This window comes from Pleurodeles waltl, chromosome 10 (assembly GCF_031143425.1).
Source record: "Pleurodeles waltl isolate 20211129_DDA chromosome 10, aPleWal1.hap1.20221129, whole genome shotgun sequence".
Lineage (NCBI taxonomy): Eukaryota > Metazoa > Chordata > Amphibia > Caudata > Salamandridae > Pleurodeles > Pleurodeles waltl.
This window is the reverse complement of record NC_090449.1, coordinates 280,702,243-280,715,187: the sequence shown is the minus strand read 5'-3', so window position 1 is coordinate 280,715,187 and position 12,945 is coordinate 280,702,243.

Here is a 12,945-nt window from a genome sequence, read left to right as displayed (position 1 = left end):
TGTATGGCGAGATACGATGCTGGGAAGACTAGCTGCTCGTTTGCCATGGTGGCCACGTCACTGTGCCTGGAGGTGGGTATCACCTTTTGTACTTTCTGTTTCTGCCAGGTTTTCTGTTGTGGCCAGCCCGCCCCGGATATCCTGCCAGTGTGGCGACTCAGAATATGGTGGAGGGAATATTGGCTTCTGCCAACATGAAGTTTGCTTCTGCTGCCGGATGCCACTCGTCGGCGGTGCCGGTGCTGGCAGTGAGTTGCCTGTGTTGCGTTGGGTTCACCGCCTTACTCATTATATGGCGGTCTGCACCTGCACCCTGGTGGCAGTTATAACACTGACATGGCGGTCAGGTTACTGCAAAACTCAGAATGAGGGCCTGAGTGTGTTCAATTGTGGTAGTTCCTTTGCATTCGACTGTGCATGTGTCCATTTAGCTGTGTGTACCTTGCAACTACTTCAGGAAAAGGTCTGTCCCATACAGTTGTAGTTGTATGTGCTTTGTTGACTTGCACTCCCACATTGTGCAGATAGGCATGTCATTTGGGTCTAGTATTGTTTGTCCCAGAGATACTTGTAGGGCCATTTCCTGTGAACTGTTGATTAACCACTTCGTTGTCAGGCCTTTTCCCCCTCAGGTGCCAGGCCTTTTTTTGGCTATTTGGGGCTGTTTGCTCTTAGGCCCTCATAATTATGTTTTGTACACATAAGCTACCCATGCTAAATTTGTGTCCTTTTTTCCAACATCCTAGGGATTGTAAGGCACCCAGAGTTTGTTTGTTCCCCTGAAGGAGACCAAGAAATTAGCCAAAATACAGCAAATATGTATTTGTTTTTTTTTAAATGGGAAAAAAGGGCTGCAGAAGAAAGCTTGTAGTTTTTTCCCCTGAAAATGGCAACAACAAAGGGTTTGTGGTGGTAAAATAACCAAAAATAGCTTTCAGGAACAGGCAGACTTGAATCAGAAAACCACAATTTTCAACACAATTTTGGCATTTTACTGGGAAATACACCATTTTTACTATTTTTTGTGCTTTCAGCCTCCTTCCAGTTAGTGACAGAAATGGGTGAGAAACCGATGCTGGATACCAGAAAGCTAAACATTTCTGGAAAATAGATAACATTCTAAATTCAGAAAGGGGTCATTTCTGTAGATCCTACCAGGTTTTCCTACAGAAAATAACAGCTGAAATAAAAATATATTGAAATTAAGGTGAAAAAAACCAGCCATTTATCTCCACATTTTACTTTGTAACTTTTTCCTGCGATGTCAGATTCTTTAAAGCAATATACCGTTACGTCTGCTGGACTCTTCTAGTTGTGGGGATATATAATGCTTATACGTTCATCAAGAACCCTAGGTAACCAGAGCCAATGAAGGAGCTGCACCTTGCAATGGGTTTTCATTCTACTGTATACCGGTTATACAGCAATTCATTTGCTGAAATCTAAAGGTTGAAAAATAGGTATCAAGAAAACCTTTGTATTTCTGAAATGGGCACAAGATAAGGTGTTGAGAAGCAGTGATTATTTGCACATCTCTGAATTCCGAGGTGCCCATACTAGCATGTGAATTACAGGGCATTTCTCAAATAGTCGTCTCTTTTACACACTGTCTTACATTTGGAAGGAAAAAATGTAGACAAAGACAAGGGGCACCTTTTGCTATTCTGTATTCCCCCAAGTCTCTAGATAAAAATGGTACCTCACTTGCATGGGTAAGCCTAATGCCTGCAACATGGATGCATCACATTTTTACATTGAAAACTGACGTGTTTTTTGGAAAGTGCCTAGCTGTGGATTTTGGACTCTAGCTCAGGAACCTCAGGAATCCCACCAAACCTGTGCATTTTTTAAAACTGGACACCTAGGGGAATCCAGGAGGGGGTGACTTGCGGGGCTCTCACCAGGTTCTGTTACCCAGAATCCTTTGCAAACCTCAAAATGTGGGCAAAAAAACACTTTCTCCTCATATTTTGGTGACAGAAAGTTCTGGAACCTGAGAGGAGCCACAAATTTCCTACCACCTAGCGTTCCCCCAAGTTTCCCAATAAGAATGGTACCTCACTTGTGTGGGTAGGCATAGTTCCTGTGAAAGGAAATACCCCAAAACACTATGTGGACATATCAAAATTATCAAATACAAAACTACCTGATTTTGCAGTGGGGGCACCTGCGTTTTTGGTCCTGGGCTCAGCAGCCATATAGAGAAACCAACCAAACCCAAAGATCTCTGAATACTAGAAACCCGAGGGAATCCAGGGAGGTGTGACTTGCGTGGATCCCCACTGTTTTCTTACCCAGAATCCTCAGCAAAGCTCAAATTTAGCACAAAAAAAAATAACAATATTTCTTCCACATTTCAGTGCGGGATGACTGCATTGGGACACATTTCCTACCACCCAACGTTCTCCTCAGTCTCCCAGTAAAAATTATACCTCACTTGTGTAGCTGGGCCAAGTGCCTGTGACAGGGAAGAAACAAAAACATGTCAAAATTGAGGGGTAACCAAAGCAGTGACAGGTGGGGCAAAAGTTTTATCGGTGTAGATGCGACAATGCTGGGTAGTAGGAATTTTGTGGATTCCTGCAGATTCCGGATGGTTCCATCACAGAAATGTGGGGAAATGTGTGATTTCCAGCAAAGTTGGAGGGTTGCAGGGCATTGTGGGTAAGAGAATGGTGGGGGGTGCATGTGAAGCACACCACCCTGGACTCACCCAGATGTTTAGTTTTCAGATGTGTCTAGGTCTTGTGGATTTTTCTACATGGCAGCGTCCCAAAGTCCAAAAAGTTCAGCCCTCACTATTCCAAGTGGGACGATTTTGAGAGTTAGACAAGCTCCCATGGCCCCAATGTAAAACCAAAATCCAAATGTCCTCTTGATTGCCGTGGGATAAGATGTTTTAGTGTGCGGGGGAGAGCTGAAAGACTGTTACCCCCTTCAGTTCGGGTCGGGGCATAACCATGCCCATACTGGTTGGTAGCCACCACCCACAATTTTTCTTTTTTTTTTTTAGTTCCCTGGCATCTAGTAGGCTTTCCGTACCCTCGGGGAGTGGATCGGGGGTAATTGCCCCATCTGCCCACCAGTGGACAGAACAACTTTGGCCCCATTTATTTGGGGTGGGGGTATGGCCATACCACACCCTCTTTAAAAAAATTAAAAAAAACTTCCCTGATCTCTGGCGGGCTTTCTGCCCTCCTGAGGGGCTGATGGGTTTACCAAAAATAGGCGGCAGATATTGCCAACAGTGATGTGCCCCCATGGGGAGCAACCCTTGCCCAAGGGGCTGCCCCCTAAACCAAACACACACATACTCACACACCAATCCCTGCAAGGCCTGCCCAGGCCCGAAAGGTCTGACCGGATCGACGCATCGCTCTCCTGCGGAGAGAAGAAACGACACGCCCGACCCGACGAAAGGAGAAACGATGCAAGGTCTCACTCGTGAGTGAAATCGATGCATCACGGGCCCTTTTTGACACACACTCGCCCATGCAGAGTTATTTTTGATGCACCCAAGGTACATTTTCACGCTAACAGTGTTAGTGTGTGTTTAAAACTACATGAAGACTCTTTTTGCTTTTTAATTGATAACTTGACTTGTGTACTGTGGATTTTTGTCATTTTGATCTTGTTTTGTTTAGATAAATATTTCATATTTTTCTAAACCTGTGTTGTGTCATTTTGTAGTGTTTTCATTAAGTTACTGTGTATGTTGGTACAAATACTTTACACCTAGCACTCTGAAGTTAAGCCTACAGCTCGTGCCAAGCTACCAAGGGGGTAAGCAGGGGTTAGCTGATGGTGATTCTCTTTTACCCTGACTAGAGTGAGGGTCATTGCTTGGACAGGAGGTAACCTGACTGCCAACCAAAGACCCCATTTCTAACATTGGTGGCAGCTGTGGGATTGGACTTATATTTGTACTTGACATACAGTAATTAAGTGTACATTACTGTTTGAGTTCAGACCACTACGTGACCACATATTACTTGTCTTGTGATTTTTGCTTTTCTCTTTGGGACTTCTTTTTGTTCTTCTTCTTGCTGATCCCTGGATTGACTTTTTTTTAAAACTTCATTTGGGAACTTGTTTTTCTGCCTTTGGAACTTTTCACTTTTTAAATCTTCATCATGTCTCAATCTGGAGATGCATCAGCTGGAGTTGCATTTGACATAGAGAAAGTGGAAAGCTACACAGTAGCTCAGCTGAAGAAATTCTGTAAGGATTTTGCCTGTCCCATTAAGAGCTCATCCAAGAAGGAGGGGCTGCAAAAGGTGACGAGGGCCTGGGTGACAGCCACACAAGCTGAGGGGCACACAGATGTTGAGCAGAAAGGGGAGGGAGAGGTGGAAGTCACTCAGAATGACGTAGTGGGTGGGCCTGGTCTGTCTAGGGAGAGAGTCTCTAAGGCAGGTAGAAGTGTGTCCTCCAAGGGTCTGACACCTGAAGAGTTGCAGGACAGACAGGCAGAAAGAGAGTCCCAATTGGAGCTGAAGAAGCTCAGTCTAGAGATGGAAGAGAGAAGGATGGCCATTGAGGAAAGGAAGCTACTGCTGGCTCATAAGCTTAGCTTGAAGGAGTTAGATCATATGAGCCAGTCCAGTAGAGATGGTGGTAGCAACAGTACAGTGCATCCTGAAAGAAGGGTACACATCCCAAAAGACATAGGTGGTCATTCCAACCCTGGCGGTCCATGACCGCCGGGTTGGAGGACCGTGGGAGCACCGCCGACAGGCCGGCGGTGCTCCAATGGGCATTCCGACCGCGGCGGTAAAGCCGCGGTCGGACCGGCAACACTGGCGGGCTCCCATTATTTGGGGTGGGGGTGGGGGTATGGCCATACCACCCTCTTTAAAAAAATTAAAAAAAACTTCCCTGATCTCTGGCGGGCTTTCTGCCCTCCTGAGGGGCTGATGGGTTTACCAAAAATAGGCAGCAGATATTGCCAACAGTGATGTGCCCCCATGGGGAGCAACCCTTGCCCAAGGGGCTGCCCCCTAAACCAAACACACACATACTCACACACCAATCCCTGCAAGGCCTGCCCAGGCCCGAAAGGTCTGACCGGATCGACCCATTGGAATCCTCCAAGGCGGCGCAGCTAGCTGCGCCGCCGAGGGGATTCCGACCCCCCCTACTGCCATCCAGTTCCCGGCGGTTCTCCACTGGCATGGGCACTGCAGGGGCCCCCGTAAGAGGGCCCCTAAATGTATTTCACTGTCTGCTGCGCAGACAGTGAAATATGCGACGGGTGCAACTGCACCCGTCGCACAGCTTCCACTCCGCCGGCTCGATTCCGAGCCGGCTTCATCGTGGAAGCCTCTTTCCCGCTGGGCTGGCGGGCGGCCTGAAGGCGGCCGCCCGCCAGCCCAGCGGGAAAGTCAGAATTACCGCCGCGGTCTTTCGACCGCGGAACGGTAACCTGACGGCGGGACTTTGTCCGAATGAGGGCCATAGTGAAGGATTACATGTGGGAGCATGACATATACTTGTGGTTCAAGGGGTATGAGTCTGCTCTCCACATGAATTTGGTCTCTGAAGCTCTTTGGGAGGGGGTCTGTGGAAGCACTTTGATATAGAGGGGAAGGATACACTGACAGCATTAGGGGATGCTCAGAATCTCACCTACACTAACATGAAGGATGCCCTACTCACAAGGAATGGTCTCACCCCTGAACAGTATAAGGATAAGTTTAGGTTCTAATGTGTTGGTTCTTATTGCAGGTCACTGGATGGTTGGGTGAAGGACAGTAAGGTAACTACATATGAGGGGCTTTACAATCTGATTGCCTGGGAACACTTGTACAGTTTATGTTTTCTAGAGCTGCGCCAACACCTGATTGACAGCAAGCTGACTGATCCCAGGAAGCTTGCGCAGGACACGGACAGCTGGGAGAGCACCAGAGTCCAAAAGAGGTATGGGGAGACCACCCCAAGGGTGGGCAGGGTCTCTCTCAGAAGAAAGGGGAGGGTAAGGGTAAACAGGGGGAGCCCCAAACTAATTCCCAGGGTAAGGATTCCCAAACCCCCAGTGAGAAGAAGCCATGGTTCTCCAAAGGGAAGCCAGTGGCAGGAGGTCCCCCACATAAGTGCTATGCATGTGACCAGGTGGGTCATGTGGGGGGGACCCCAAAAATACAACGGCACTCACTGGTGCACCATCCCACGGTTTGGCCAGTGTAGCGCTTGGGGAGGAGTTTGTTCCAGGTGGGTGGGAGCCAGCAGAGATGACCCTTGTCTGACTGGGGGACAGTGAGATGGCCCAGAGAACCCCTGTGCCTGAGAACACTAAGAAATACAGACAATGGGTGACCATCAATGGAGGACAGAGGGTGGAGGATCTGAGAGACACAGGAGCCAGTATGACCACAGTGAGGAGTCAACTGGTGTCTGAAGAGCAGATTGATCTCTGGGTACTTCACCAAGTATTTGCAGTGGACAACTCAGAGTGCCTGAGCAGAGTGGCACAGGTTCCCTTTGAATGGGTGGGGGGTCTCAGGTTCCTTGAAGGTAGCTGTGAGTCCAACCATGCCTGTTGATTGTTTGCTAGGCAGTGACCTGGAGGATTCCCCTTGGAAGGAGGTGGAACACAGGTCTCACTTGGAGATGTTGGATCTGACTGGGTGGGTATGCGTATCCACCCGGTCAATGGCAGCCCGTCAGGGTGGTCAAGAGCCCCTAGAGCCTGAAATGGTGGCCCATGGGACCGCTAAGGAGAGGAAGGGCAGGGGGCGTGGGAAGCCGGCCCCAGAAGTTCCCACGGTCCAGGAGGATGTGGAGTATGAGGTTGATGCCCCAGAGCCCACAGAGGAACAGGTGGCTGAACTGGGGGATGTCCCTGATCTGTCGCAGTGCCAGCAGGAAGGGGGACCCACCATGGAGGCATTCTGAAGCACAGAAAACTTGCTCTACTCTAGAGGGACTGCGGACGGCTGGTGAGGAGCTAGGTACTCACTTGATCTATTGGGAGGATGGCCTCCTGTATAGTAGCCTAAGGTTCCTGAGCCGGGTTCAGCTCGTATGCTGGTGGTACCCCAGTGCTTCAGGGCCTTCCTAGTGGGGTTGGCTCATTATGTGCCTTTGGCAGGACATCTGGGGCAGGACAAGACCTATAAGAGGCTTGTCTTTCACTTCTATTAGCCCCAGATGAGCAAGCATTCTGAAGGTCATGCCCAACTTGCCAGGCAAGTGGCAAGAGTGGGGGAAATGTAAGGCTTCCCTCCAACCTTTACCTGTAGTGCTCCCTTTGAGAGGGTAGGTATTGACATTGTGGGGTCTCTGGACCCCAAGACAGCTTTGGGCAACAGGTTCATCCTGGTCTTGGTGGACCATGCCACCTGGTACCCTGAAGCCATTCCTCTGAGGTCAGTCACTTCCCCTGTGGTGGGTCGTGCACTGATGGCGGTTTTTACCCACATGAGGGTCCCCAAGGAAGTGGCATCTGATAGGGGTACCAACCTCATATCCACAGATATGAAGTCTCTGGGAAGGTGTGTGGGGTGACCTATAAGTTCACCACACCTTACCACCCCCAAAGTAATGGTCTGGATGAGAGATTCAACCGCACCTTGAAAGGCATGATTCAGGGCCTGTCAGAGCCCTTGAGGTGGAAGTGGGACGTTCTCTTGCCATGCATTCTGTTTGCTCACAGGGAGGTGCCTCAAAAGGGACTTGGGTTTAGTCCCATTGAGCTCATCTATGGCCACACCGTGAGGGGACCCTTGAGTCTGGTGAAGGAGGCTTTTGAGAAAGCTCCTAGTTAACCCCCCCAGGATGTATTTAGCTACATGCTGCTTTGAGAAACCAGACTGGGACATTTGAGGTGGTGGAGCGCAAGAGTGAAGTCACCTACCTGGTGGACTTGCAGTCTCCAAGGAACCCTTTAAGGGTCCTGCATGTCAACCGCCTCAAACCTCACTTTGAGCGGAGTGAACTGTCCATACTACTTGCAACAGATGATGGGGTGGAAGTGGAGAGTGAGCCTCTTCCTGACCTCCTGTCCGCAGGAGAAAAAGATAGGTCTGTGGAGGGAGTGATCCTCCCCCCCTCCCTGACTGAAGAGCAGCGGAGGGACTATCGCCAGGTGTTGGGACAGTTCGACACATTGTTTCCCCTGATCCCAGGGGTCACATACTTGTGCACACATGATGTGTACACTGGGAACAGTACACAAAACCTTTGAAATTCACCAAATGTAATTATAACTTGCGCACTTGACATGCAGAGTTTTTTTTTATGATTAATTGTACAACAAGTGTTATAGTGATATTATCAATGATGTTATATAGACATGATGAGTGCTGTAATATCTGGGGTAATTAGCAGTGCATGGCGAGGGCGCGAGTTATAGTTACATTAGGGCACGAGTTATAGTCAATTAAAATAATTCCAACTATAACTGGGGAATTTTTAAGGTTTTGTACAAATAAATTCAGAACCTAACTATAATGTCCCTGTAACCTCCATGGATCTGTTGTGGCTCTTTTTTCCCAGGGCTTTTTTGCCCTGGCGTGGGCCCCCAGCACCAAAGCTCAGGGGTTAGGGTGTCCCTACCCTGGCCACTTTTCTTTTTTTAAATATTTTTTTGTGGGACTCGGCTGAAGCCAAGTTCCAAGATGGCTGCCAACACTTCCTGGTTGAAGTATTGACAACCAATCAGAGCTCTGCATTCCCCTGCACAAGCTTTTTATTATATGTGAATCCTTCGTGCTTCTGGATATCTCTATTTTTTTCTTTAATATCTCAAAAACTACTGAACAGATTTACACCAAATAACAACAACCATTTTCAATGCAACGGGTCTCGCATTTGCTCTAGTTAGAGCTATTAGCATTGTAAACTCCTAACCGGACTTTTCTTGCCACACAAATTCAAAGAAAAAAAAACTCTGTAAAATGCAAAGCGATCGTGCTGAAAATGGAAAAACCGAGCGCGATCGCGCTATGTAAACCCCAGCATGATTGCGCTGTGTGGAAAATAAACAGATAAAGTAGTCCAGAAACCATGCTGAAAACATAGAGCTTCATGTGTTTTTAGTAGTTTACCGGTGCTGTGTAGGTGGGCTAAACACCGGAAAAGGCATGACGTATGCATGACTTTCACAAATTAAAGCAAGTGGATTTTAAAAGGCAAGCCCAAGAACCAATGAAAGTGACTGACGTGACATGGGCGTGGTTGGAAGCCCAAAGAGAGATTACTACAGGGGACAAAGCGCTTTGTGCTCGCCCCTAAAAAGCACTCTTTCTGGACTAAGAGCTACCCTTCTGCCAAATTTGGTGTAATTCCGTCCAATGGCTCGGGCTGTTGTTCTGTCTACAATCCCTTTGGGAATTTAAATGAGAAACACACTTTGTTTGACTCTCTCTTATTCTCGTCCCCCGTCTGATAGATTACCCCAAAACTTCCCATGTACTACAAGATTCTAGGAAACACTTTTTGGAAAATTTTGTGAAGATTCGACAAACAAAGCCGAAGATATAGGCAAGTCAAAAAACGTTTTTTTCAATGGAAACATGGTCCTAACAGTGCGTAATATATATATATATATATAAATATATATATATATGAGCAGCATGATCTCGTCTGATGTAATGCATGTGCACTCAGGACTGAAAATCTTTACATCTTTCATTTATTGATATACATCACACAGCTTAGCAATGCAGTTCAGTCCTCCTGCCTTACTGAAGCATCTTGGTTCCAGTGAAGGCAGCCTCCATTAACGCCTTCGATGTGTCAGACGGCCGGGAGCCATCCGATGCATCACTGCTCATGTGTGTTGGATGGCTCCCAGCCATCCGACTTACACTGCACTGGACATCCCTATGGTATGGGGACCAGAGGGATTTCCTGCAAAAAAAAACATACTCAGGAGGTGAGAGAAAGCTTCCCCACCTCCTGATGCTGTTTCTTTATTTTCAAGGAATTGAGCCGGTGAGCTCATTTCACTTTCTCTGTAACAGTGCTCATGGGGCTATCTCAGCCTCCCGAACACTGATCTCCCCTTTCCAGTGGTACCCTTTCCAAGTGGATTCAAGCAAGGATCCACCCACAAGACCCCAGAGAGGGGAAGCAGCCCTTTGGGCAAGGGCTTTTGCTACTCCAGTATTATTAGAGCACAATTCAGTCATTCAGCTCCCACCAAGGGCAGATAGGAGCAATGGCCGTCAATCTGCCCCTCATGGGGGGGGCAGAAAGCCCACTAGGACACCACAGTGTTTTTATTTAGTTTGTGTAGGGGTGGGGTCTGGCCATGATGGCATTGTCAATGCCCCCACCCCCCCCCAAAAAAATGGGTGCATTCTTTCTGCCCCCAATTATTATTATTAGTGTAGGGGTTTCCCAGTACAGGCATGGCAATGCCTCTACCCTAAAAAGAAATATTGGCACAGTCAATAAGTGTCTCCACGCAAGTGCTCCCATTGTCCTTGGTTTGATTTGTTCCTGTTGCAGCACTAGGCCCAGCCAAACAGGTGGGGCAGCATTTTTATTGACACAGGTGGAACTTTGCATTTACTGCAGTCAAAAAAAACTTTCAGATCAGTACCAATGTTTTTGTCATAGTCATTATTTCACTGTGTACCAGAGCATCTCTGATTGATCTTTTTCTCCAATACGTCATAGCAGGATTATCACTTAGACCATCCACTATGATAACATCGCATTTTAGGAAATTCCAACTTTTTGCTACAATTCTCCACACTAAAATCGACTCACTGTTGTAAATGGTGATCATCCTAAGGGGACCTTCACCATTGGATTTCTCCTTCCTGCTAGGGCCAAACAAAATTCGATTCCTAGATTTAACACTCACTTGTTGCATAGCCTTGTAGAGCACACATTTAGGGTATCCTCGCTGTAAGAACCTCTGTATCACATTCTCCTGTTCTCTCAAAAATCACCCTCATTTTTTAAATTTGGTTTAGCCCAAATTAATATGGAATGCTCCATATCAACTAGCTGGGATAGCTTCTAAGGGCATTGAGTAAGCCATTTCCAGCTGTTGATTTTAATTACAGTTTAGACACCAATCTGTTGCCTAATTCCTCCACCATTACATCAAATAAAAGTATGCTTTGTCTACTCATATTGCATGTTAATTCAGGGTTCGAATTATTCATAATAATGCAATCAACACACTTTTTGGTAATCTCATCACTATCCTGCTAGATGATAAAAATGTAATCAATACATCTGACCCATAGTACCACCTTGTTCATATTTCAGGCAAACTCAGTGCCATGGACACCTTCTCCTACCACCAGCCCATCAACAGATAGGCTTAGCTGGGGGAAAACCAATTGCCCATTTCAGTGCCCTGAATCTGTCTCTACAGAGTCCCATTGAAGAGAATCATATTGCTATCTGAACAGTACATCATCATATCTAACAGCATTTCAGTGTGGGCATGATAACAAATGGGCCTAGCTCTTAAGTAATGTCCCCATGCAGTTACCCCTCCCTGATGTTGTATACTTGTGTACACTGAACTCAAGTGTCACTAGTAAAAAAAACTCTTCCTATTTGATGCACTCAATTCTTTTCAGAAAATCCTTTGTGTCTTCAATATGAGATGGTAAAGTGCACACTTATGGTCTCAAAAAGTGATCTAGTTAATGAGGTGTGTTCTTTGGGAAGCTGTCTCTGCAGGACACAATAGGCCTGCCAGGAGCGTGATCTAAATATTTGTGCACCTTGGACAATAAACACAACACTAGAAGCCAGGGATGATTGTTCTTTAAAGAATGATATTCTTCAAGTTCCATCAAACCCTTGTCTTTCCAGGTATTAAGAAGCTCCAATCGTGTTCCCATAGTCAGTATGGCTAATAGCCTCATAGCATCCCTTGTCATCAAGTTGTCTCATGGCCTATGCTATAACCATGTCTAAAGGCATGATGACTATGTTGCTGCACTTATCAGCAGGGTGTATCACTATTTGTTTGTCATTGGCAAGGAAATCAATAGCCTTATGTTGACACCATGTAATGTTCCTTCTATTTCTTGTAATTTTTTATCTCAAATTCTTTATATCAGCGACCACCATTTCCTGAAAGGCATCGATCATATCAAATGTTAGCCTATCTGTAAAGTTTGACTTGGGCTTAAAATTGCCACAAATGTTTTCAAACACAACCCCCAACTCATCAAGTATATTTTCCATACTCTTGGATTCTCTGTCCCCATACTCTTGGAGTTCATACAAAGTGGTCAGAAAATCATTATCACCTATACTGAGGCCATCAATTCTTGAGGGTTCATTCTGTTTAATTTGTTGTTTCTGTTTTGGTTTCATGCCTAGTTTAGAAGCTTTTTATAGCTTCAAGCTTCTAATCAGTTTGAACACATCAGTCCTGGTTTTGACAAAATTAAAACGCTCAGTAGGGGCGGAAGCAGAGACAGCAGCTAGGGCATTACATTCTGTTTGAGTCAATTGTTTTTTAGACAAATTAATTATAGTACTATTTACAATAATCATCATATTCTCCTGTGTCTGATGTATCAATAGCTTTCAGTATGTCCACATTGACATTAGTTCCTTCCTTGACTGCAACAAATTAAGTATCCTTATGGGTGGGCTCAGCCAGATGTAACCTCCAAAAATCACTTTCAGCCATGATGGATTTTTGAGGAATGTTGCTCCCTGGGATTGATTTTTGCCACACTTCCCAGGACGTGGTCATCACATGGGAAGGACCCAGTACCTGATTGGAGAACCAAGACCCCCCTGTTTTCCACCCAGGAGCAGGGATAAAACTGGCAGACCTGCACCCACACCTCAGATCCTATCAGATGACAACAAGGAAGAACTACAGGAGAAGAAGGACTGCCTTGCTGGATCCCTGACCTGCACCTGGACACTGCACTCTGGAGGACTGCACCAGCTGCACATTTGGGCTTCACCTCTAAAAGGACTTTACCTGTCTTCTACTGCTTCAAGAAG